General features: G+C 45.8%; 1 long non-coding RNA gene across 1 annotated transcript in view; it reads left to right on the plus strand.

The window, feature by feature from the left end:
• Positions 1-682: 682 nt before the first annotated feature.
• Positions 683-26337, plus strand: part of LOC139257015 (uncharacterized) — a 31421-nt gene continuing 5766 nt past the window's right edge. The window contains exons 1-2 of the long non-coding RNA XR_011592216.1: positions 683-766; positions 12347-12503. This is a non-coding gene — a long non-coding RNA (uncharacterized lncRNA). The remainder of the gene's footprint in view (positions 767-12346; positions 12504-26337) is intronic.

The following is a 26337-nucleotide window of genomic DNA, read 5'->3' on the forward strand; positions in this document are numbered from 1 at the left end:
CCTTACTCGGCGCCTCTCCCCCCCACCACCTGTCGCCTCTCTCCCCCGCCCTCTCTCTCCCACTAGCTCCGATGTTTTCTCTCCCACAGAAGCCTGCAATAATGCAAAGGCTGGAAGCAATGTTTCAGCAGCAGACTACATGCGGACTCGTCAGGGCCCCACTTCCGGTTCCAGTTCCGGGTCCGAGGAGTCTGCGCATGTGCGAGAAGTGTCGGGGGCGGAGTCCAGAGGTCGCTGGCGCTGAAAAACCACAGTGCATTTCGACACTCTGTTCTATTATAGTAAAGCATTAGATTGTCGACTGCGGAAGGCCACTGGTTCAGAATGTCAGCTAATATTTGCATTTCATGTTACCTGACAGGAAGAGTTTGAGTGTCAGTCAGGTGATATGGATGTTGGTTGGGGAAAGACTGAGTAAATACAGAAAGTGCTGGAATACTCAGCAGGTCAGGCAGCATTTGTGGAGAGAGAAACAGAGTGAACATTTCAGGTCGATTACTTTTTGAAATGTTAACTTTGTTTCTTTCTGCACAGATGTTGCCTGACCTGCTGAGCATTTCCAATACTTTGTTTATATTTCGGTTTTCCAGCATCCGTAGTATTTTGCTTTTGTTAAAGTTCTGAGTAGTTTTGTTATGTAGAACATACTTTTATTGGAAACCTACATCTTATTGTTTACTTAGGTGTCCAAAGACCTTAAATCGACTGTAACAAAAGCATTTGGAATCTTTGAGTCCAAGCTTGAATTTGACCTTCATGAAAAGAGGTAAGAATCCAGAATCACAAGGTAAATACTGATGAGGACGGCCATTTAGCGCACCTTATCTCATCCATCTTATAAACTTACAAATCCCCAATCACAGCCTTCAACCGTCTCTTACATTGCCAGATTTTCAGAGGAAAGCTCTGCTCTCAGCATAGAGTCTCACATGATTGCAGCACAGATTGGAGAATCAGGCACGGAGGTTAGCACATTCAGTTTGTGCACTTCCGATTCTCCAGGCATTGAAACGATGGCTGGAAAATCCAGATTGATGACCTCTTCATTATTGCCATTCAAAAATGACACAAATCTGTAAGAACCTCTGCTGGTAAGGAATAGCGGTGAAATCTCTATACTAATTTCTAATTGGCAACGTGAAGCTAAAATCAAACCCTTTTAATCAAACCCTTCATATATTAAGTTTAAATATTAGAGTAATGTTTACCCCCAAGTAAATAGAAATATTATGTGTACTATTTGGGATCAAACCCCCTCTCTCGGATTATGTGTGACAAAAGCTTTTCCTGTGGAATAGTGGAATTTAAAATTCTGCCCACAATTTATTTCCATGAGACAAAAGTAAATTTGGGGGGATGTAATCTATGACTCATAGATAATGTAAGTATAACCAAATTACGTAACTTAGGGTCATATTTTCTTCTGTTCTCAAAAAAAGTGTTTAATGCCCTTTTTTCCCATGAATTAAAACCTGCTAAAAAGTGGCAGATACGTGCTGTTTTCAAACATGCAATCTCATTGAACAACAACTTGTATTTATATAGAACCTTTAACGTAGTGAAACGTTCCAAGGCGCTTCACAGAAGTATTATGCGCGAAAGATTTGACACCGATCCGCATAAGTAGAAATTAGTGCAGGTGATCAAAAGCTTGGTCAAAGAGGTGTGTTTCAAGGAGCATCTTCAAGGTGGAAAGAGAGGTAGATAGGCGGGGAGGTTTTGGCCGGGAGTTCCAGAGCTTGGGGCCTAGGCAACAGAAGGCACGTCCACAATTGGTTGAGCAATTATAATCAGGGATGCTCAGGAGGGCAGAATTAGAGGAGCACAGACATTTCTGCAGGGTTGTGGGGCTGGAGGAGATTACAAAGATAGGGTGGGGTGAGGCTATGGAGGGACTTGAAAATAAGGATGAGAATCATAAAATTAGGCATTGCTTAACTGGAAGGCATAGTAGGTCAGCGAGCACAGGGATGATGGGTGAGTGGGACTTGGTGCGAGTTCGGACACGGGCAGCCGAGTTTTGGAACACCTCTAGTTTACGTAAGGTAGAATGTGGGAGGCCAGCCAGGAGTGCGTTGGAATAGTCAAGTCTAGAGGTAACAAAGGCATGGTGAGGGCTTCAGCAGCGGAAAGGCTGAGGCAAGGGCAGAGACGGGCGATGTTACGGAGGTGGAAATAGGCGGTCTTAGTTATGCTGCGGATATGTGGCCGAAAGTTCATTTCAGGGTCAAATATAGCACCAAGGTTGCGAACAATCTAGTTCAGCCTCAGACAGGAGCTGGGGAGGGGGATGGAGTCAGTGTCTAGGGAATGGAGTTTGTGGTGGGGTCTGAAAAGAATAGCTTCGGCCTTCCCAATATTCAATTTGAGAAAATTTCTGCTCATCCAGAACTGGATGTCGGACAAGCAATCTGACAATTTAGAGACCGTGGACGGGTCGAGAGAACTGATAGTGAGGTTGAGATGGATGTCATCAGAGTACAGGTGGAAACTGACGCTGTGTTTCTGGATGATGTCATCAAGGGGCAACATGTAGATGAGAAATAGGAGGGGGCCAAGGATAGCTCCTTGGGGGACACCAGAGGTAACGATGCAACACAAATTTATTTGTGGGAGCGACAAAAAAAGCCATTCATGGTGCGATTATAGGAATAAATCCTGTAACATTTCTCAGTTAATGAGTCACTTAATTGGTACAAATTATGCAAATGTTGATAATCCAGCTAAAGAGGTGAAAAATTTCTCAGAAACACTGAGCAGCAACTTTGAAAAGCTCCTTTTTCCTGTGAGATTCCCAAATACTGGTGAATTGTGTAATGGAGAAATGTCAGACCTTTTAGTGCCGAAGACGGGTAATCATGCTGCAGAGGAGGCAAGTATGGCAATATGTCTCTAACCACCAACACCACAGACCATGAGCTGAATTGGACCAGACACATCAACACCTTGGCTACAAGAGTACACAAAGGCTGGTTACTCTGCAACGAATGGCTCATCTTCTGATCCCTCAAAGCCTATCCATCATTGGGAAGGTACTTCCTCCTTGAAATTGGTTTTCTTTTTATCGTGCCATGGAATTGCTTTTTTACATAGAAACATAGAAACATAAAAAATATGTGCAGGAGTAGGCCATTCGGCCCTTCGAGCCTGCACCGTCATTCAATGAGTTCGTGGCTGAACATGCAACCTCAGTACCCCATTCCTGCTTTCTCGCCATACCCCTTGATCCCCCTAGTAGTAAGGACCTCATCTAACTCCTTTTTGAATATATTTAGTGAATTGGCCTCAACAACTTTCTGTGGTAGAGAATTCCACAGGTTCACCACTCTCTGGGTGAAGAAGTTTCTCCTCATCTCGGTCTTAAATGGCTTACCCCTTATCCTTAGACTGTGACCCCTGGTTCTGGACTTCCCCAACATTGGGAACATTCTTCCTGCATCTAACCTGTCTAAACCCGTCAGAATTTTAAACGTTTCTATGAGATCCCCTCTCATTCTTCTGAACTCCAGTGAATACAAGCCCAGTTGATCCAGTCTTTCTTGGTATGTCAGTCCCGCCATCCTGGGAATCAGTCTGGTGAACCTTCGCTGCACTCCCTCAATAGCAAGAATGTCCTTCCTCAAGTTAGGAGACCAAAACTGTACACAATACTCCAGGTGTGGCCTCACCAAGGTCCTGTACAACTGTAGCAACACCTCCCTGCCCCTGTACTCAAATCCCCTCGCTATGAAGGCCAACATACCATTTGCTTTCTTAACCGCCTGCTGTACCTGCATGCCTACCTTCAATGACTGATGTACCATGACACCCAGGTCTCGTTGCACCTCCCCTTTTCCTAATCTGTCACCATTCAGATAATAGTCTGTCTCTCTGTTTTTACCACCAAAGTGGATAACCTCACATTTATCCACATTATACTTCATCTGCCATGCATTTGCCCACACACCTAACCTATCCAAGTCACTCTGCAGCCTCATAGCATCCTCCTCGCAGCTCACACTGCCAGCCAACTTAGTGTCATCCGCAAATTTGGAGATACTACATTTAATCCCTTCGTCCAAATCATTAATGTACAATGTAAACAGCTGGGGCCCCAGCACAGAACCTTGCGGTATCCCACTAGTCACTGCCTGCCATTCTGAAAAGTACCCATTTACTTCTACTCTTTGCTTCCTGTCTGACAACCAGTTCTCAATCCATGTCAGCACATTACCCCCAATCCCATGTGCTTTAACATTGCACATTAATCTCTTGTGTGGGACCTTGTCGAAAGCCTTCTGAAAGTCCAAATATACCACATCAACTGGTTCTCCCATGTACACTCTACTGGAAACATCCTCAAAAAATTCCAGAAGATTTGTCAAGCATGATTTCCCTTTCACAAATCCATGCTGACTTGGACCTATCATGTCACCTCTTTCCAAATGCGCTGCTATGACATCCTTAATAATTGATTCCATCATTTTTATATTATATCAGCCAAGTTTTGTCGTGACAGCACTCATGAGTGCATGTTGGGCACATGGTTCTCTGAATTGTACCACAGGTTGGTAGGGTATGGGTTTGCCTCCACAATTTCATAATGTAAATTTTTAATCTCACAGACCAATGCCACACGATATCCAGCTGGACAGTGATTCAGGTCAACATTACAGATAAGCAGGCAGATATACTTCCCACACAACTACTTGTGTGGGAAGTGTATCCACCTGCAGCACCTGACAGACTGCATTGCGGCACTGGAGCTGCAGGTGGATTTACTCTGGAGTATCCACGATGCTGAGAATGACGTGAATGACGTTTCGTGAGTTGACCACACCGCAGGTAAAGTGTACACACCCTGATAGGGGATGGGTGGCCAACAGGAAGAGCAGTGGAAGGAAGGTAGTGCAGGGGGCCCCTGCGGTCATGCCCCTGCAAAACAGATACATCGCTTTGGGTACTATTGAGGGGGATGACTCATCAGGGGAGAGCAGCAGCAGCCAAGTCCATGGCACTGTGGCTGGCTCTGCTGCACAGGAGGGGAGAGCTAGAGTGATAAGGGATTCAATTGTAAGGGGAATAGATAGACGTTTCTGCGGCTGCAATTGAGACTCCAGCTTGGTATGTTGCCTCCCTGGTGCAAGGGTCAAGGATGTCTCGGAGCGGGTGCAGGACATTTTGAAAAGGGAGGGTGAACAGCCAGTTGTCGTGGTCTATATCGGTACCAACGATATAGGTAAAAAACGGGATAAGGTCCTACAAGCTGAATTTAGGGAGCTATGAGTTAAATTAAAAAGTAGGACCTCAAAGGCAGTAATTTCAGGATTGCTACCAGTGCCACGTGCTAGTCAGAGCAGGAATCACAGGATAGCTCAGATGAATATGTGGCTAGAGGAGTGGTGTAGAAGGGAGGGATTCAAATTACTGGGACATTGGAACCGGTTTTGGGGGAGGTGGGACCAGTACAAACCGGACGGTCTGCACCTGGGCAGGATCGGAACCAATGTCCTAGAGGGAGTGTTTGCTAGTGCTGTTGGGGAGGAGTTAAACTAATATGGCAGGGGGATGGGAATTTATGCAGGGAGACAGAGGGAAGTAAAATAGGGGCAGAAGCAAAAGATAGAAAGAAGAAAAGTAAAAGTGGAGGGCAGAGAAACCCAAGGCAAAAATCAAAAAGGGCCACATTGCAGCAAAATTCTAAAAGGGAAAAGTGTGTTAACAAGACAAGCCTGAAGGCTCTGTGCCTCAATGCGAGGAGTATTCATAATAAGGTGGACGAATTAACTACACAGGCAGCAATTAATGAATATGATACCATTGGCATCATGGAGGCATCGCTCCAGAGTGACCGAGGCTGGGAACTCAACATCCAGGGGTATTCAACATTCAGGAAGAATAGACAGAAAGGAAAAAGAGGTCGGGTAGCGTTGCTGGTTAAAGAGGAAATTAACACAATAGTAAGGAAGGACATTAGCCTGGATGTTGTGGAATCTGTATGGGTGGAGCTGCGGAATACCAAAGGCCAGAAAACGCTAGTGGGAGTTGTGTACAGACCACCAAACAGTAGTAGTGAGGTTGAGGACAGCATCAAACAAGAAATTAGGGATGCATGCAATAAAGGTACAGCAGTTATCATAGGCGACTTTAATCTACATACAGATTGGGCTAACCAAACTGGTAGCAATACGATGGAGGAGGATTTCCTTCAGTGTATTAGGGATGGTATTCGAGACCAATATGTCGAGGAACCAACTAGAGGGCTGGCCATCCTAGACTGGGTGATGTGTAATGAGAAAGGACTAATTAGCAATCTTGTTGTGCGAGGCACCTTGGGTAAGAGTGAGCATAATATGGTAGAATTCTTTATTAAGATGGAGAGTGACACAGTTAATTCAGAGACTCGGGTTCTGAACTTAAGTAAAGGTAACTTCGATGGTATGAGATGTGAATTGGCTAGAATAGACTGGCAAATTATACTTAGAGGGTTGACGGTGGATAGGCAATGGCAAACATTTAAAGATCACATGGATGAATTTCAATAATTGTACATCCCTGTCTGGAGTAAAAATAAAACAGGGAAGGTGGCTCAATCGTGGCTAACAAGGGAAATTAAGGATAGTGTTAAATCCAAGGAAGAGGCATATAAATTGGCCAGAAAATGCAGCTGAGGACTGGGAGAAATTTAGAATTCAGCAAAGGAGGACAAAGGGTTTAATTAGGAAGGGGAAAATAGAGTATGAGAGGAAACTCGCCAGGAACATAAAAACTGACTGCAAAAGCTTCTATAGTTATGTGAAGAGAAAAAGATTAGTGAAGACAAACGTAGGTCCCTTGCAGTCAGATTCAGGTGAATTTGTAATGAGGAACAAAGAAATGGTGGACCAGTTGAACAAATACTTTGGTTCTGTCTTCACGAAGGAAGACACAAATAATCTTCCGGAAGTACTAGGAGACCAAGGATCTATTGAGAAGGAGGAACTGAAGGATATCCTTATTCGGCGGGAAATTGTGTGAGGAAAATTGATGGGATTGAAATCCCAGGGGCATGATAGTCTGCATCCCAAAGTACTTAAGGAAGTGGCCATAGAAATAGTGGATGCATTGGTGATCATTTTCCAACATTCTATCGACTCTGGATCATTTGCTCTGGACTGGAGGGTAGCTAATGTAACACCACTTTTTAAAAAGGGAGGGAGAGAGAAAACGGGTAATTATAGACCGGTTAGCCTGACATCAGTAGTGGGAAAAATGTTGGAATCAATTATTAAAGATGAAATAACAGCACATTTAGAAAGCAGTGACAGGATCGGTCCAAGTCAGCATGGATTTATGATGGGGAAATCATGCTTGACAAATCTTCTGGAATTCTTTAAGGATGTAACTAGTAGAGTGGACAAGGGAGAACCAGTGGATGTGGTGTATTTGGACTTTCAAAAGTCTTTTGACAAGGTCCCACACAAGAGATTGGTGTACAAAATTAAAACACATGGTATTGGGGGTAATGTACTGACGTGGATAGAAAACTGGTTGGCAGACAGGAAGCAGAGAGTCAGAATAAATGGGTCCTTTTCAGAATGGCAGGCTGTGACTAGTGGGGTACCGCAAGGTTCAGTGCTGGGACCCCAGCTATTTACAATATACATTAATGATTTGGATGAAGGACTTGAGTGTAATATGTCCAAGTTTGCAGATGACACTAAACTGGGTGGCCTTGTGAGCTGCAAGGAGGACGCTAAGAGGCTGCAGGGTGAATTGGACAGGTTAGGTGAGTGGGCAAATGCATGGCAGATGCAGTATAATGTGGATAAATGTAAGGTTATCCACTTTGGGGGCAAAAACACGAATGCAGAATATTATCTGAATGGCAGCAGATTAGGAAAAGGGGAGGTGCAACAAGACCTGGGTGTCATGGTACATCAGTTATTGAAAGTTGGCATGCAGGTACAGCAGGCGGTGAAGAAGGCAAATGGTATGTTGGCCTTCATAGCTAGGGGTTTTGAGTATAGGAGCAGGGAGGTCTTACTGCAATTGTACAGGGCCTTGGTAAGGCCTCACCTGGAATATTGTGTTCAGTTTTGGTCTCCTAATCTGAGGAAGGACGTTCTTGCTATTGAGGGAGTGCAGCGAAGGTTCACCAGACTGATTCCCGGGATGGCTGGTCTGACATATGAGGAGAGACTGGATCGACTGGGCCTTTGTTCACTGGAGTTTAGAAGGATGAGAGGAGATCTCATAGAAACATATAAAATTCTGACGGGACTGGACAGGTTAGATGCAGGAAGAATGTTCCCGATGTTAGGAAAGTCCAGAACCAGGGGACACAGTCTAAGGATAAGGGGTAAGCCATTTAGGACTTAGATGAAGAGAAACTTCTTCACTCAGAGAGTTGTTAACCTGTGGAATTCCCTACCGCAGAGAGTTGTTGATGCCAGTTCGTTGGATATATACAAGAGGGAGTTAGAAGTGGCCCTTATGGCTAAAGGGATCAAGGGGTATGGAGAGAAAGCAGGAAAGGGGTACTGAGGTGAATGATCAGCCATGATCTTATTGAATGGTAAGTACTGTCTCGAAGGGCCGAATGACATACTCTCGCACCTATTTTCTATGTTTTTATGGTTCTAATTCCATTCTTCTCAGCTGCAGCCTGAAAACCTTTGCTCTACATTACATTTTCCAGCTTACATATTGCCTGGTATCTGAGTAATTCTGAAAGTTTGGAGATGGCAATATGAAAGCTTAAAACAAATTAAACATGTAAATAATTCGTAAACCACAACACCCAAATTCTTTATAAAATATAGCTTTGTTTTCTCTTTGGTTTGTTTCTATCTATATATTTTCAAATCGGTCAGAGGGACGATTTTGCCAATGGGGGAAAGTTGGGTGCAGGCGGCATTGGTGGTGTGCACTGTAAGTGGTTTTGCCCCTGGTGGTTTCGAATCACCCCTCTTACAGTATTTCTAGACACAGGTGTTATAGTCGTGAACAGTAATATACAGTCACATACAAATCTTTTCGGTCGCCACCATCACAATGCTTTTATTCAAGTTAAAACACACCTGCACCCAGTAAAAAGATACCCTGGTAATGTAATACAAACAAACACAGTACAACACACAGTCTGGCCTGTCTAAAATGACCCATAACGCGAAGTACCCATATCTGAAACACCCCTGCTCAGATTCAAAATAGCACCACTGGATCTGTGCAACAGAATGTGCATATGCTTATGATCCTTGCAAAAACCTCCCCACTAAAACCCCTAAAGCTTGATTGGACACACGACACCCTTTCACACTATGCGGTGGTCTTAAAGATGTGTGGACTGGGGTAAATGCTCACCAATTACCCTTCTGGCTTACTCGCTGCTTCTCCCGCTGAGGCGTATCTTCTGGGTCTTCAAGTCCAGTCTCAAGGTCAGCTTCCCAGTCGAAGTAGCAAGGCTCTCTGGTGTTTCTTCTCTCCATCCCAGATGGAGTGCTCAGTCCTTGTGCATTGCAAGCAGGCTTAAGAGAGGGGGAGAGAGAGAGAGATGGCAGCCAAAACTGCCTCTCTTATACTTGCAAAAATGCTCCTTTTTACGCCAAAAGTCCACCTGTACTTCCCCTGAGGCTGTCCAACTGAAAAGCAAACTCAAGTCTGTGGCTTGTTCATTTGTCAACTGGGCTGTACCACGATGTGTGGCTCCGATGGGTCTGTGGTCGAATAACTTTCCTTTGTCTTTCGATGGCCTGAAAACGCAGCCACTTTACTTAATGTCGCATTGATTGCTTCTCATTCCATGACAAAAGGCACCCATCAACCATGATGTTCCTGCTTTTAGCCATTCTCATTCCCGCCCAGCTGATGTGTATTCAAGTTAAACATGTTTGGACCTGCCCCAGGTCAGTGCTGTCCGCTCTCTGCAGTAACAGAAAATGTTACCAAGCAATTTAAGTTTTTGCTGTCGATGTTTGCTGAATCTTATAGCACTCCCAGCTGCAGCCCACCCTCTGATAGCAATCTTCCATTAATGGGCTTGTTAAGCCCGCCCTGCGAGGTTCCCAACCAATTAACAGGAAGCTGGTCTGATGATGTCATCTAATGACATATCATCAGCTGGTTTTCTTAAAGGGACCATGGCCACATTCATTTTGACAGTTCTTCTGTCAGTGTTCTACAGCATTGAACTGCTGCAAACACTGAGAAACACTGCACAAAGGTATACGGCTGGACCCAGGCTCTCCCATGACTCCCTCCAGATGCTTATAGAGGGAGTCACAGCACGCAGAGAGGTTCTCTTCCCTTCCAATGTATGGAAAAGACCTCTCCAGGACACCAACGCAGCCACATTGCACAGGAGGGCACAAGCAGGGATGTCGTCAGGTGCTGGTTACAGTGGCACAAACCTTTCAATGATCTTAGTGGATCACGAAACGTTACTGCAAAGCCAAACTCAGCCTCATCCTGCTGTGCCATTCATCACATCCCCATCACTCTGCATTCCGTACCCTACTCCTGCACAAACTTACTCACACCAATTTACCTTGCACCTCCACCCATCCCGCTATCCACATTATCACTTCCCCATCTCACTAGCCACCATTCACTCTCACCCTCATCCTTGTCCAATCATACCAACTAATAACTCGCAAGGCTAGGCACTTGGGTTTTAGCCAATCTTCATGTAAAGTTTCTGCTAATGTGTTGTCAAACATTGAAATCTTTATTTTGAACACTTCGTGTTCTTGGACAGATTTGTGTGCACCTTTGGAAGTGGCTTAGTGAGTTGTAGTGAATGGTAAGACATAACGGTACCCTTCACAATGGTGATGAGTGTGAAAGGAATGGTTTGGGCATTGCAGGAATGCTCTATGGAGCTGGTGTGGGGCCAAGGTGCACAGCATCAAATGAAGTAAATGTAGCCATGGTGTGGCCATCCCTGGCAGCAATGTGGTTGGGTGCTGATGCCCCGTGTTCTGTGCAGCACCAGGTGATTGCGGAGAAGGTTGGTGTTATTGTTGGCGACGCTCGTGTGCCTGGTGATTTTGGTGTTGGTGCTGATCGTGGTGGGATTCCATGGACCAAGGTGAGATTTTTTCAAGGGCACCAATGCTGTTGGAGTAGATGGCAGGTGAGGTTGAAATGACAGAAGAGATCTGTCAATGGTAAGAGAGATTGTTCCAAGGAGATGACAGTGAATGGACAGTTCACTGCAAACACTTCCAACTGCATTCGGCTCAAAAGTTTCTTCCAGTTCCTGAAGGCTTCAGATTCTGACATTGGAAAGTGAACAGCTGTGAAATTATAACTTTTGTCCCACTTCTTCAGCTGTCAACTTGCCAAAGCAATAGAGTCATTGAGAACCTGACTCCACTTACCCCTGCCGTGTTCCCCGAGGTACGGCAAACCCGTCAGAAGGTTGGTAAGATTGTAAGTGCCTGCTTTAAATGCTCTTAAGTAGCATTCAACTACCCCTTAACGACTTTAATTAACTGACCTGCCGCTTGCTGTCAGGTCTGTGATCCGCACGCAGACTTGTCAGGTCAGAAACTCACACAGAGGCAGGTTTAGAGCAGGATCCCGACCCGCTGTCAATCAGAGCCGCCTCCAAATCTGCACTCGCAGGGCTGGGAAGATGCCGGCCAGGGTGTGGGTGTTGCACTACATGCTCTATTTGAATCATTGTCGTGGAGTATTTAAAATAAATACTCAACACCAGATCTGGGTTTGAAGATTCAAATAGTCTTTATTTTACACCGGTGGGGAACTTGCCTGCTGGTTGTCTGTTGCCAGGCCTCTCCAATGATACAAAGTTCCAAGAAACCTTTTATACACTTAATGATACATGTCAGCCTCGTGCACGGCCCCCCTGTGCCGTTTAATTGGCCCAAAGCCCGTGTGCACAATTGTTGCTTGACGAATTCCCTTTCGCATCACACAATCAGTCGCCTTTGTCTCATACTAAATGGAGTTTTTCCAACATGAGACTTTTGACCTCTTGCCCTGTTTAGCTGCCCTTCTGGACCTCCTGTGGTTCAACAGTTTGGCTATTTGTGGTTCAATAGTTTGGCCTCCTGTGGTTCAACAATTTGGCCTCCTGTAATTCTTAACCCTTTAATTATAATAGAGCTCGAAAGCCCCACTTCATACTTTACACTATGTTTTAAATAATTTTGTAAAGAAGCTGTCATCTAGTTTTTGCATAAAGCAAAAGGAAATAACACACATCTATCCAGCCTTATCTGCCAACCTACTTATAGTTTATTTATGGGTAAACAGATATGTTAATTACGATCTGATCATTAATAAACTTAAATTTTGTCCTGTAATGCTCCCCTTTCATTATGTAAAATATGCTAACTCAATTTATTTTTCATTTTAGATGGAAGTCCTTCAGAGGAAAGATTAGAACTCAGGGCAAGAATCCAAAGCCAAGAATATGGCAGCTGGTGACCACATCTCTGAAAAATTAATTAAAGATAAAGCAATTTGAGGAAAACAAAGAATTAAAGTCTGACTTCAGCAATATGATCAAAATGGTATGTTAGAATTTCATATTTAGAACTAAAATTTCCACTTGGTGGGAACACTCTTACTATCACGAGCTGGTTGTGTAGTAACTGGGAAAACCAACATCCAGTGATGTCATCCGACCCCATTCATTTTTTGACTGGGCTTAATCCTTCAATTAGACATCTTGGGGGTAATGTACTGACGTGGATAGAAAACTGGTTGGCAGACAGGAAGCAGAGAGTCGGGATAAACGGGTCCTTTTCAGAATGGCAGGCAGTGACTAGTGGAGTGCCGCAGGGCTCAGTGCTGGGACCCCAGCTCTTTACAATATATATATTAATGATTTAAATGATGGAATTGAGTGTAATATCTCCAAGTTTGCAGATGACACGAAACTGGGTGGTGCTGTGAGCTGTGAGGAGGACGCAAAGAGGCTGCAGGGTGACTTGGACAGGTTAGGCGAGTGGGCAAATACATGGCAGATGCAGTATAATGTGGATAAATGTGAGGTTATCCACTTTGGGGGCCTTTATACACTGGAGTTTAGAAGGATGAGAGGGGATCTCATAAAAACATATAAGATTCTGACGGGACTGGACAGGTTAAATGCGGGAAGAATGTTCCCGATGTTGGGGAAGTCCAGAACCAGGAGACACAGGATAAGGGGCAGGCCATTTAGGACTGAGATGTGGAGAAACTTCTTCACTCAGAGAGTTGTTAACCTGTGGACTTCCCTGCCGCAGAGAGTTGTTGATGCCAGTTCATTGGATATATTCAAGAGGGAGTTAGATATGGCCCTTATGGCTAAAGGGATCAAGGGGTATGGAGAGAAAGCAGGAAAGGGGTACTGAAGGAATGATCAGCCATGATCTTATTGAATGGTGGTGCAGGCTTGAAGGGCCGAATGGCCTGCTCCTGCACCTATTTTCTATGTTTCTATGTTTCCTCATTCACTAGTGAATGCTTGCTTAATAAAATCTCTGAGCGGGAGTTTAGTTAAGTTGCATCCTACTTGCTAATAAGGGCCTGCAGTAGTATTGAAGGATTTCCAAATCTTTGGGCAGAAATCTCACCCAGCATTACTTCCACCCGTTTACATTGCACATTAAAGGTAAGCTGTATGTGGAAGGGAGTTCTTAATGTGACAAGAGAGGTTTGCTTGGGTTTTTGGGGAGGGTTGTTATCTTTTGTTTTTATCAGAACAGGTATGGTGTTTATGTTGATAGGAAAGCAGCCAAATGAATGTTTTGAAAATCACCAGAAAGCCGACTGAAGATAAATTATTTGTAAAAGTTCAACAGAACAGGAAGATCTTTAAAGAAGAGATCTGTGTGAGACGGCTGTTAGAATACAAACTTTCACTGCAGTTCAGGGAGCAACAGGTATCTAATTTCAAACTAAAAATTCCAGCGGTCACATTTTCAGCTGCCTTGGCCCTACGTTCTGGAATTCCCTCTCTAAACCCCTCAACTTTCCCTCCTCCTTTAAGACCTTCCTTATAACCTACCTCTTTGACCAAGCTTTTAATCACCCCTCCTAATAGCTCCTTTTTTGCCATCGTGTTGCTTTTTGTCCAATTATGCCTCTGTAAAGTACCAAGGGCCAATTTTCTATGTTAAAGGAGCTATATATTCTCAAGCTGTTGTCCTTAGTTGATTCTTCCATAATTCGATTGATACCATAAAATGCCAGAAATTATGGTGGAATTTGTGGAATAACGCTGGGAATGTGCCAAAAAGGTCAATAATTTTTGGATCGAATGATAGGTGGAATAGGAAGCAGAAACATTTATACTGGTGCATCCTTTGAGGTTGGAAATAGCCTCAATGTTGGAGCAAAGTAGGAGGAGCTTTATTCTACAGCTGGCCTGTGTTACAGCTGCCCTTTAGTGTATGATGTTGACAATGGGGAAATTATTCCATTCCACAATATTAACATCTCTTACCTGGATGAGCCCAAAATAAAATAGAAAACAAAATATGAAATATTAAGATACTCGGAATGTGGCCACCCTTTGCCCAGTATATAAATTCACTGAGTGCATTGTGCAATGCAAATCATTAGATTCCAGGTTTGATTCCTGGTTTATGCTGAAGGCAAATTCAGCCAAGGTGCGAGTGAGGTACCACAATTTTCCTCGTTATTTATAGGTGAGGGAAGAGAAAAATCGATCACTAATCAACATCTCCTGTTGGATGTGCATGTGTCGATTTCAGGCAAAGATAGGATCAGGAAGGGCTCCAATGACCCGATAGCGAACCATCCCCAAAAGCCATGGCAGGATATGCAGCCTTGTGTAAGTGATAGGATGCTCCCACCCAGGACTTGTCCTGCTGACCCTGCCAAGGAGAAATTTGTTGATTTAAATACTGCCAAAGGAACCGGCCTGCCCCAGAGGCTGCATACTGCAGTGGAAGAATCTTACCCCCTCCCCAGAAAGTGGCAGTAACTACCTGCCAGGCCACAATTCAGGCCTGGACTCCAGGTCGACCTCACTTGCGCCATCTGCTCCGCCACTGAGAGGCCACGGACAATGGGAACTCACTCGCCAGATGTCCCAGATCCCTCACTCTCCTATGCCATTGGAATTTAGATTAAGGTGTGATCTGTTCGAAGTTTTCAAGATATTAGGAGAACAGATAGGGTAGATGGAGAGAAACTATTTCTGCTGGTTGGGGCAACTAGGACTAGGGGACATAGTCTAAAAATTAGAGCCAGACCTTTCAGGAGTTAAATTAGGAAACACTTCTACACACGAAGGGTGGTAGAAATTTGGAACTCTCTTCCACAAATGGCAAATGATGCTAGATTAATTGTTATTTTTAAATCTAAGATCGACACATTTATGTTAACCAAAGGTATTAAGGGATATGAGGCAAAGGCAGGTATGTGAAGTTAGATCACAGATCAGCCATAATCTCATTGAATGGCAGAACAAGCTTGAGGAGCTAAATGGCCTACTTCTGTTACTATGTGTTGTGTATGGAGAAAGAGTCAGGCTGAACACTGTGAGCTCAAAGTAACGTATGACCTTAGTCTTTTATTGCAGGTCTCCAGAGTGCCTCTCCAACCTATGAAGCCTTCTTAAAGACCTGTGCTCCCAAGGGATTATGGGATTCCTTGGGATTCCCAGGGATGAGCCCTCTGGTGGCTGTACAGAGTAAATACAAGTTTACATATATAACAACACTCCCCCCCGCACAAAGTCAATACTGTAACTATTTACAATGTGAGTCGATCTGGGGCCCTTCTTGCCCTGGTTGATCATCTCGGTGTGAAAACTGGTGTTGTTGAATCATTTGTTGGGCCCTCGCTGGGCTGTTATGCAGCTGGCCTTGCTGGGCTGCCTGGTGTGTTATCCCCTGCTGGGCTGCTTCCTGGTCAACCGTGGTGCCGGTTGCCACTGGTGTGTATGTTGGGGGATCAAAAAAGGTAGGGTCCAAGGTGGGTTGCTCAGGAAAGTCCGTGAATCTGAGTTTGATTTGGTCCAAGTGTTTCCGGTGAATGAGTCCATTTGAAAGTTTGACCCGAAACACCCTGCTCCTCTTTTGGCCACGACAGTGCCGGGAAGCCACTTGGGACCTTGTCCATAATTTAATACAAATACAGGATTATTGATTTCAATCTTGCTTGACTTATTTGCGCAATCATGGTATGGACTTTGTTGAAGCCGCCTGCTCTCTACCTGTTCATGTAGATCAGGGTGAACTAACGAGAGCCTTGTCTTAAGTGCTCTTTTCATGAGCAGTTCAGTAGGTGGGATTGCAGTGAGTGAGTGAGGTCTCATGCGGTAGCTAAGCAGGACTCGGGATAGGCAAGTCTGCAGTGAGCCTTCAGTTACCCTCTTCAAGTTTGCTTGATGGTTTGCACTGCTCTCTCTGCCTGACCATTGGACGCTGGTTTAAACGGGGCAGATGTGACGTGCTTGATCCCGTTACGGGTCATGAATTCTTTGAACTCAGCACTGGTAAAACATGGCCCATTGTCGCTCACCAGGCAAACATGGCTCGCAGGCTTTCAGTAGTGGCAGCGGACGTGCTAGCCGACCTTATCTCACATTTAATCCATTTGGAGGACGTGTCGACAACCACAAGGAACATTTTACCCAAGAACGGGCCTGCATAGTCGACGTGTACCCTAGGCCATGGTTTGGAGGGACAAGACCATAAACTTAGCGGCCCCTCCCTGGGTACATTGCTTAACTGCGAGCATGTATTACATCTGTGAACGCAGGACTCTAAGTCCGCATCGATACCGGGTGACCACACGTGGGATCTGGCTATCGCTTTCATCATTACGATGCCTGGGTGGGTACTCTGGAGGTCCCCTTCTTGGAGACCACTACTCGATTGACCCACAGAAGGCAGTCTGCCTGAATAGACATTTCATTTTTGCGCCGTTGGAACGACTTTATCTTATCCTGCATTTCCACTGGGACACTGGATCAGCTCCCGTGATGCACACAGCTTTTGACTAGAGATAATAAGGGGTCCTGGCTTGTTCTGGTTTTGATCTACCGGGCAGTGACAGGTGATTGCTCACTCAAATTCTTCCATAACCATGGCTAGATCTGCGGACTGCGCCATTTCCACCCCTGTGGTGGGCAATGGCAGCCTACTAAGAGCATCGGCGCAGTTTTCTGTGCCTGGCCCGTGGCGGATGGCGTAGTTGTATGCGGACAACGTGAGTGCCCATCTCTGGATGTGGGCCGATGCGTTGGTATTTATCCCTTTACTCTCGGAAAACAGGGATATAAGTGGCTTATGGTCAGTTTCCAATTCGAATTTTAGCCCAAACAGGTATTGATGCATTTTCTTTACCCCATAGACATTAACGTTAACGCTTCTTTCTCAATCATGCTGTAAGCTCTCTCAGCCTTAGACAGACTCCTGGATGCATAAGAAGACAGACTGTAGTGTAACAAAATTTGCAGATGACACAAAGATTAGTGGGAAAGCGGGTTGTGTAGAGGACACAGAGAAGCTGCAAAGAGATTGAGATAGGTTAAGCGAATGGGCTAAGGTTTGGCAGATGGAATACAATGTCGGAAAATGTGAGGTCATCCACCTTGGAAAAAAAACAGTAAAAGGAAATATTATTTGAATGGGGAGAAATTACAACATGCTGTGGTGCAGAGGGACCTGGGGGTCCTTGTGCATGAATCCCAAAAAGTTAGTTTGCAGGCGCAGCAGGTAATCAGGAAGGCGAATGGAATGTTGGCCTTCATTGCGAGAGGGATGGAGTACAAAAGCAGGGAGGTCCTGCTGCAACTGTACAAGGGATTGGTGAGGCCACACCTGGAGTACTGCGTGCAGTTTTGGACACCTTACTTAAGGAAGGATATACTAGCTTTGAGGGGGTACAGAGACGATTCACCAGGCTGATTCCGGAGATGAGGGGGTTACCTTATGATGATAGATTGAGTAGACTGGGTCTTTACTCGTTGGAGTTCAGAAGGATGAGGGGTGATCTTATAGAAACATTTAAAATAATGAAAGGGATAGACAAGATAGAGGCAGAGAGGTTGTTTCCATTGGTTGGGGAGACTAGAACAAGGGGGCACATCCTCAAAATACGGGGGAGCCAATTTAAAACCGAGTTGAGAAGGAATTTCTTCTCCCAGAGGGTTGTGAATCTGTGGAATTCTCTGCCCGAGGAAGCAGTTGAGGCTAGCTCATTAAATGTATTCAAATCACAGATAGATAGATTTTTAACCAATCAGGGAATTAAGGGTTATGGGGAGCGGCCGGGTAAGTGGAGCTGAGTCCACGGCCAGATCAGTCATGATCTTGTTGAATGGCGGAGCAGGCTCGAGGGGCTAGATGGCCTACTCCTGTTCCTAATTCTTATGTTCTTATGTTCTTTTGTTGCAGTTTCCCGAAATCATTAGCTTGTTCAATACACACCCGACGCCATATGATGATGCATCACATGCTAGTACCAAACGCTTACATGGATAGAAATATAGACACATAGAAAATAGGTGCAGGAGTAGGCCATTCGGCCCTTCGTGCCTGCACCACCATTCAATAAGATCATGGCTGATCATTCACCTCAGTACCCCTTTCCTGCTTTCTCTCCATACCCCTTGATCCCTTCAGCCGTAAGGGCCATATCTAACTCCCTCTTGAATATATCCAATGAACTGGCATCAACAACTCTCTGCGGTAGGGAATTCCACAGGTTAACAACTCTCTGAGTGAAGAAGTTTCTCCTCATCTCAGTCCTAAATGGCTTATCCCTTATCCTTAGACTGTGTCCGCTGGTTCTGGACTTCCCAAACAATGGGAACATTCTTCCTGCATCTAACCTGTCCAGTCTCCTCAGCATTTTATATGTTTCTATGCGATCCCCTCTCATCCTTCTAAACTCCAGTGAATACAGGCCCAGTCGATCCAGTCTCTCCTCATATGTCAGTCCTGCCATCCCGGGAATCAGTCTGGTGAACCTTTGCTGCACTCCCTCAATAGCAATAACGTCCTTCCTCAGATTAGGAGACCAAAACTAAACACAATATTCCATGTGAGGCCTCACCAAGGCCCTGTACAACTGCAGTAAGACCTCCCTGCTCCTATACTCAAAACCTCTAGCTATGAAGGCCAACATACCATTTGCCTTCTTCACCGCCTGCTATACCTACATGCCAACTTTCAATGATTGATGTACCATGACACCCAGGTCTCGTTGCACCTCCGCTTTTCCTAATCTGCCGCCATTCAGATAATATTCTGCCTTTGTGCTTTTGTCACCAAAATGGATAACCTCACATTTATCCACATCATATTGCATCTGCCATGCATTTGCCCACTCACCTAACCTGTCCAAGTCACCCTGCAGCCTTTTAGCGTCCTCCTCATAGCTCACACCGCACCGAGCTTAGTGTCAGCTGCCAACTTAGAGATATTACACTCAATTCCTTCATCTAAATCATTAATGTATCTTGTAAATAGCTGGCATTCCAGCACTGAGCCCTGCGGCACCCCACTAGTCACTGCCTACCATTCTGAAAAGGATCTGTTTATCTCGACTCTCTGCTTCTTGTCTGCCAACCAGTTCTCTATCCACATCAGTACATTACTCCCCATGCCATGTGCTTTAATTTTGCACACCAATCTCTTGTGTGAGACCTTGTCAAAAGCCTTTTGAAAGTCCAAATACACCACATGCACTGATTCTCCCTTGTCCACTCTACTAGTTACATCCTCAAAAAATTCCAGAAGATTTGTCAACCTTTCATAAATCCATGGTAACTTGGACCAATCCTGTCACTGCTTTCCAACTGCGCTGCTATTTCACCTTTAATAATTGATTCCAACATTTTCCCCACTACTGATGTCAGGCTAACCGGTCTATAATGCCCCGTTTTTTCTCTCCCTCCTTTTTTAAAAGTGCTGTGATATTAGCTACTCTCCAGTCCATAGGAACTGATCCAGAGTCGATCGACAGTTGGAAAATGATCACCAATGCATCCACTATTTCTATGGCCACTTCCTTAAGTACTCTGGGATGCAGACTATCAGGCCCCTGGGATTTATCGGCCTTCAATCCCATCAATTTCCATAACATAATTTCCTGCCTAGTAAGGATTTCCTTCAGTTCCTCCTTCTCACAAGACCCTTGGTCCCCTAGTATTTCCGGAAGATTATTTGTGTCTTCCTTCGTGAAGACAGAACCAAAGTATTTCTTCAACTGGTCTGCCATTTCTTTGTTCCCCATTACAAATTCACCTGAATCTGACTGCAAGGTACCTACGTTTGTCTTCACTAATCTTTTTCTCTTCACATAACTATAGAAGCTTTGGCAGTCAATTTTTATGTTCCTGGCAAGCTTCCTCTCATACTCAATTTCCCCCCTCCTAATTAAATCCTTTGTCCTCCTCGGCTGAATTCTAAATTTCTCCCAGTCCTCAGGTTTGCTGCTTTTTCTGGCCAAATTATATGCCTCTTCCTTGGATTTAACACTATCCTTAATTTCCCTTGTTAGCCACGGTTGAGCCACCTTCCCCGTTTTATTTTTACTCCAGACAGGGATGTACAATTGTTGAAGTTCATCCATGTGATCTTTAAATGTTTGCCATTGCCTATCCACCGTCAACCCTTTAAGTATCATTTGCCAGTCTATTCTAGCCAAATCACGTCTTATACCATCAAAGTTACCTTTCCTTAAGTTCAGGACCCTAGTCTCTGAATTAACTGTGTCACTCTCCATCTTAATAAAGAATTCTACCATATTATGGTCACTCTTCTCCAAGAGGCCTCGCACAACAAGATTGCTAATTAGTCCTTTCTCATTACACATCACCCAGTCTAGGATGGCCAGCCTTCTAGTTGGTTCCTCGACATATTGGTCTAGAAAACCATCCCTAAAACACTCCAGGAAATCCTCCTCCACCGTATTGCTAGCAGCTTGGTTAGCCCAATCTATATGTAGATTAAAGTCGCCCATGATAACTGCTGTACCTTTATCGCACGTATCCCTAATTTCTTGTTTGATGATGTCCCCAACCTCACTACTACTGTTTGGTGGTCTGTACACAATTCCCACTAGCATTTTCTGCCCTTTGGTATTCCGCAACTCCACCCATACAGATTCCACATCATCCAAGCTAATGTCCTTTCTTACTATTGTGTTAATTTCCTCTTTAACCAGCAACTCTACCCCACCTCCTTTTTCTTTCTGCCTATCCTTCCTGAATGTTGAATACCCCTGGATGTTGAGTTCCCAGCCTTGGTCACCCTGGAGCCATGTCGCCGTGATGCCAATTTTATCATATTCATTAATTGCTGCTTGTGCAGTTAATTCATCCACTTTATTACGAATATTCCTCGCAGTGAGGTACAGAGCCTTTAGGCTTGTCTTTTTAACCCACTTTGCCTCTTTAGAATTTTGCTGTAATGTGGCCCTTTTTGATTTTGCCTTGGGTTTCTCTGCCCTCCACTTTTACTTTTCTTCTTTCTATCTTTTGCTTCTGCCCCCATTCTACTTCCCTCTGTTTCCCTGCACAGGTTCCCACCCCCCTGCCATATTAGTTTAACCCCTCCCCAACACACTAGCAAACACTCCCCCAGGACATCGGTTCCGGTCCTGCCCAGGTGCAGACCGTCCGGTTTGTACTGGTCCCACCACCCTCAGAATCGGTTCCAATGTCCCAGGAATTTGAATCCCTCCCTTCTGCACCACTCCTCAAGCCACATATTCATCTGAGCTATCCTGCGATTCTTACTCTGACTAGCACGTGGCACTGGTAGCAATCCTGAGATTACTACCTTTCAGGTCCTACTTTTTAATTTTACTCCTAGCTCCCTAAATTCAGTTTGTAGGATCTCATCCCGTTTTTTACCTATATCGTTGGTACCTATATGCACCATGACAACTGGCTGTTCACCCTCCCCCTCCAACATGTCCTGCAACCGCTCCGAGACATACTTGACTCTTGCACCAGGGAGGCAACATACCATGCTGGAGTCTCGATTGCGGCCGCAGAAACGTCGATCTATTCCCCTTCTTTTTCCTGCCTTCCTGTGCAGCAGAGCCACCCATGGACTTGGCTGCTGCTGCCCTCCCCTGATGAGTCATCTCCCCAGCAGTACCCAAAACGGTGTATCTGTTTTGGAGGAGGATGACCGCAAGGGACCTCTGCACTACCTTCCTTCCACTGCTCTTCCTGTTGGTCACCCGTTCCCTATATGTCTGTGTAACCTTTATCTGCGGTATGAACAACTTACTAAACGTGCTATTCACGGCATCCTCAGCATCACGGATGCTCCAGAGTGAATCCACCCACAGCTCCAGTGCCGCAATGCAGTCTGTCAGGAGCTGCAGCAGGATACACTTCCAGCACATGTAGTCGTCAGGGACACTGGAAGCGTCCCTGAGTTCCCACATAGCACAGGAGGTGCATGACACGTGTCCGAGCTCTCCTGCCATGACCTAACCCCTAGATTAACTTAATTTGGCAACAATAACAATAAAGGTTATCTACTGATAAAGGAAAAGAGAAAGAAAAACTACTCACCAATCACCAGCCAATCACTTACCCCATTGGCTGTGACGTCACCTTTCGATTTCTTTCTGCTTCTTTGTTTACCTTCTGTCTCTGCACCAGCTGGCCTCTCCGACGCCTCCTTGACTCTCGGACCTTTTATAGGCCTCCGACTTCCCGGACTCCCACTGCTCAAACTCCCGCCTCCTGAATTCTCGAGCTTTTTATAGGCCTCAGACTCCCCGGACTCCCGCTGCTCGAACTCCTGCCTCATCGACTCTCCGGCCTTTTATAGGCCTCTGACTGCCCGGACTCCCGCTGCTCGAACTCCCGCCTCCTCGACTCTCGGGCCTTTTATAGTCCTCCGACTCCCTGGACTCCCACTGCTCGAACTCCTGCCTCCTCGACTCTCCGGCCTTTTATAGGCCTCTGACTGCCCGGACTCACACTGCTCGAACTCACACCTTCTCGACTCTCGGGTCTTTTATAGGCCTCGGACTCCCCAGACTCCCGCTACTGATCATACAACACAAGCAATTTGTTTGAGCATAATAATTTTCTTGCTTTTACAAAGGCATTTTCTTGGCTTTTGCCCCTTTTTGCCCCTTTTTGTAGTAAGACATGTAGTGGTTCTAAGAGTGTGCTGAGATCCGGTAAGAGGTTACCAAAGTAGTTCAAGAGTCCCAGAAACGACCGCAGCTCCATCACGTTCTGTGGCCTCGGTGCGTTCTCAATTGCCTCTGTCTTTGCCTGATGCCGTCCGCCGCAATCCTCCTTCGCAAGAACTCCACTTCAGGCACCAGGAAAATGCACTTGGAGCATTTTAATCTGAACCCCATGCGGTTGAGTCAACTAAGAACCTCCTCCAGGTTCTGCAGATGCTCGACTGTGTTCCGAACTGTGACCAAGATGTCGTCCTGGAAGACCACATGTGTGCGGGACCGACTTCAGTAAACTTTCCACATTTCTCTGGAATATCGCCAAATGGGCATCTATTATAAACAAAAAGATCTTTGTGCGTGTTGATGCAGGTGAGGGCCTTCGATGATTCCTCCAGTTCCTGCGTCATGTCGGCTGAAGTCAGATCCAGCTTCGCGAATGTCTTTCCTCCCACCAGCGTAGCAAAGAGGTCATCGGCCTTTGGTAGTGTATATTGGTCCTGCAGGGAAAAACGATTGATAGTTACTTTGTAATTGCCACAGATTCTGACGGTGCCGTCTCCCTTTAGGACTGGGACAACAGGACTGGCCCACTCGTTGAACTCGATCGGTGAAATGATGCCCTCTTTTTGCAGCCGGTCTAGCTCAATCTCTACCCTTTCTCTCATCATGCACGGTACTGCTCTCGCCTTGTGATGAATGGATTGCGCCCCCAGAATTAGATGGATCTGCACTTTTGCTCCTTTGAATTTCCCGATGCCTGGTTTGAACAGCGAAGGAAATTTGTTTAAGACCTGGGCACACGAAGTGTCATCAGCAGGCGATAGCGCTCGGACGTCGTCCCAGTTCTAGCGTATCTTTCCCAGCCAGCTCCTGCCGAGCAGCGTAGGACCATCGCCCGGTACCACCCAGAGTGGTAGCTTGTGCACCACTCCATTGTAGGAGACCTTTGTGGTAGCACTGCCAATTACAGGAATCAGTTCTTTTGTGTAAGTTCTTAGTTTCGTGCGAACTGGAGTTAAGACTGGCCTTGAGGTCTTGTTGTACCACAACCATCGAAAGTCTTTTTGCCCATGATGGATTGGCTCGCGCCCGTGTCCAGCTCCATTGACACTGGGAGTCCATTTAGTTCAACATTCAGCATTATCGGGGGACAATTCGTGGTGAATGTGTGTACCCCATGTACCTCTGCCTCCTCGATCTGAGGCTCTGGTTCATCGTGATCCTCCGTGGATCTGTCCTCCTCTGCAACGTGGTGGTTTTCAGGTTTAACAGGCTTTGCAGTTCGCCTGCACACTCGTTGGAGGTGTCCCATTGTTCCACAGCCCTTGCAAATGTACTCTTTGAATCGGCATAAATGGAAACGATGATCACCCGCGCAGCGCCGACAAGGTATTAATGGCCTTGCATTCATCACCCTTGATGGTGGACTCAGACATCTGTGGATGTGCAGCTGCAGGTATGTGTGACTTTTTCGTACGTTACGATTTGAAAACAACATCACTTTGTTCACAGTACTTGTAGCAGCACTTGTGTACTGAGAGATTTGCTTTGTATTGTCACTGGTGGCAACGAATGCCTGGGCTATCGCTATGGCCTTACTCAAGGTTTGGGTCTCCCCAGTCAAAAGTTTGCGAAGTATGGTTTCATGGCCAATGCCAAGTACGAAAAAGTCTCTGAGCATGTGCTCCAAATGTTCTTCAAATTCGCAATGTCCTGCAAGGCGCCTTAGCTCAGTGACATAACTCACCACTTCCTCACCATCAGAACGCTTTCCTTCGGGTTCAAATGCTCTCAGACCAGTGTGCACAAATTGTTGTACGATTTCTCCGTGGGTTTCGCTGGAGTGAGCAGATTCTTCATGAGGCCATACATTGGTGGCCCACAGAAGGTGAGGAGGATCGCCCTTCGTTTGGCAGCACTCTCTTCCCATCTAGCTCGTTGGCCAAAAAGTATTGGTCGAGTTTCTCCACAAAAGTTTCCCAGTCATCTCCCTCCGAGAATTTCTCCAGGATGCCCACTGTTCTCTGCATCTTTGGGTTCACTATCTGTATCTCGTTGCCAGTTGTTTGTATGGAGAAAGAATCAGACTGAACACTGTGAGCTCAAAGTAACGTGTGACCTTAGTCTTTTATTGCAGGTCTCCAGAGTGCCTCTCCAACCTGTGAAACCTCCTTAAATATCTTTGATCCCAAGGGATTATGGGATCCCTTGGGACTCCCAGGGATGAGCCCTCTGTTAGCTGTACAGAGTAAATACAAGTTTACATATATAACACTATGTTCCTCACATCATCATAGGCAGTCCCTTGATATCAAGGAAGACTTGCTTCCACTCTAAAAGTGAGTTCTCAGGTGGCTGTACAGTCCAATGTGGAAATTACAGTCTCTGTCACAGGTGGGGAAAACAATGATTTAAAGAAAGGGTGGGTGCTGCATATGGTTCACCGCACGCTCCTTCCGCTATCTGCGCTACGGGACTCGAGGTGCTCAGTACCCTCCGGAATGTTCTTCCTCCACTTTGGATGGTCTTGGGCCAGGGATTCCCAGCTGCTGGTGGGGATATTGCACTTTTTCAAGGCGGCTTTGAGGGTGTCCTTGAAACATTTCCTCTGCCCACCTGGGGCTTGCTTGCCGTGTAGGAGTTCCAAGTAGAGCACTTGCTTAGGGAGTCTCGTGTCGGGCATGTGGACAATGTGGCCTGCCCAACGGAGCTGGTCGAGCGTGGTCAGTGCTTCGATGCTGGGGATGGCCTGAGCAAGAACACTGATGTTGGTGCGCCTATCCTCCCAGTGAATTTGCAGGATCTTGCCGAGGCAGCGTTGGTGGTACTTCTCCAGCGCTTTGAGATGCCTGCTGTATATGGTCCACGTTTCTGAGCCATATAGGAGGGCGGGTATTACTACTGCCCTGTAGACTATAAGCTTGGTGCCAGATTTGAAGCCCTGGTCTTCGAACACTCTATTCCTCAGGCGACTGAAGGCTGCGCTGGCACACTGGAGGCAGTGTTGGACCTCCTCATCGATGCCTGCCCTTGCTGATACTCGGCTCCCAAGGTATAGAAAATGGTCCACATTGTCCAAGGCCTCACCATGGATTTTGATAACCGGGGGACAGTGCTGTGTGGCGGTGTCAAGGTTGGTGGAGGACCTTTGTCTTACGGATGTTTAGTGTAAGGCCCATGCTTCATACGCCTCGGTGAAGGTGTTGATGATGGCTT

Source organism: Pristiophorus japonicus, unplaced genomic scaffold (genome assembly GCF_044704955.1).
Source record: "Pristiophorus japonicus isolate sPriJap1 unplaced genomic scaffold, sPriJap1.hap1 HAP1_SCAFFOLD_790, whole genome shotgun sequence".
Classification (NCBI taxonomy): Eukaryota; Metazoa; Chordata; class Chondrichthyes; family Pristiophoridae; genus Pristiophorus; species Pristiophorus japonicus.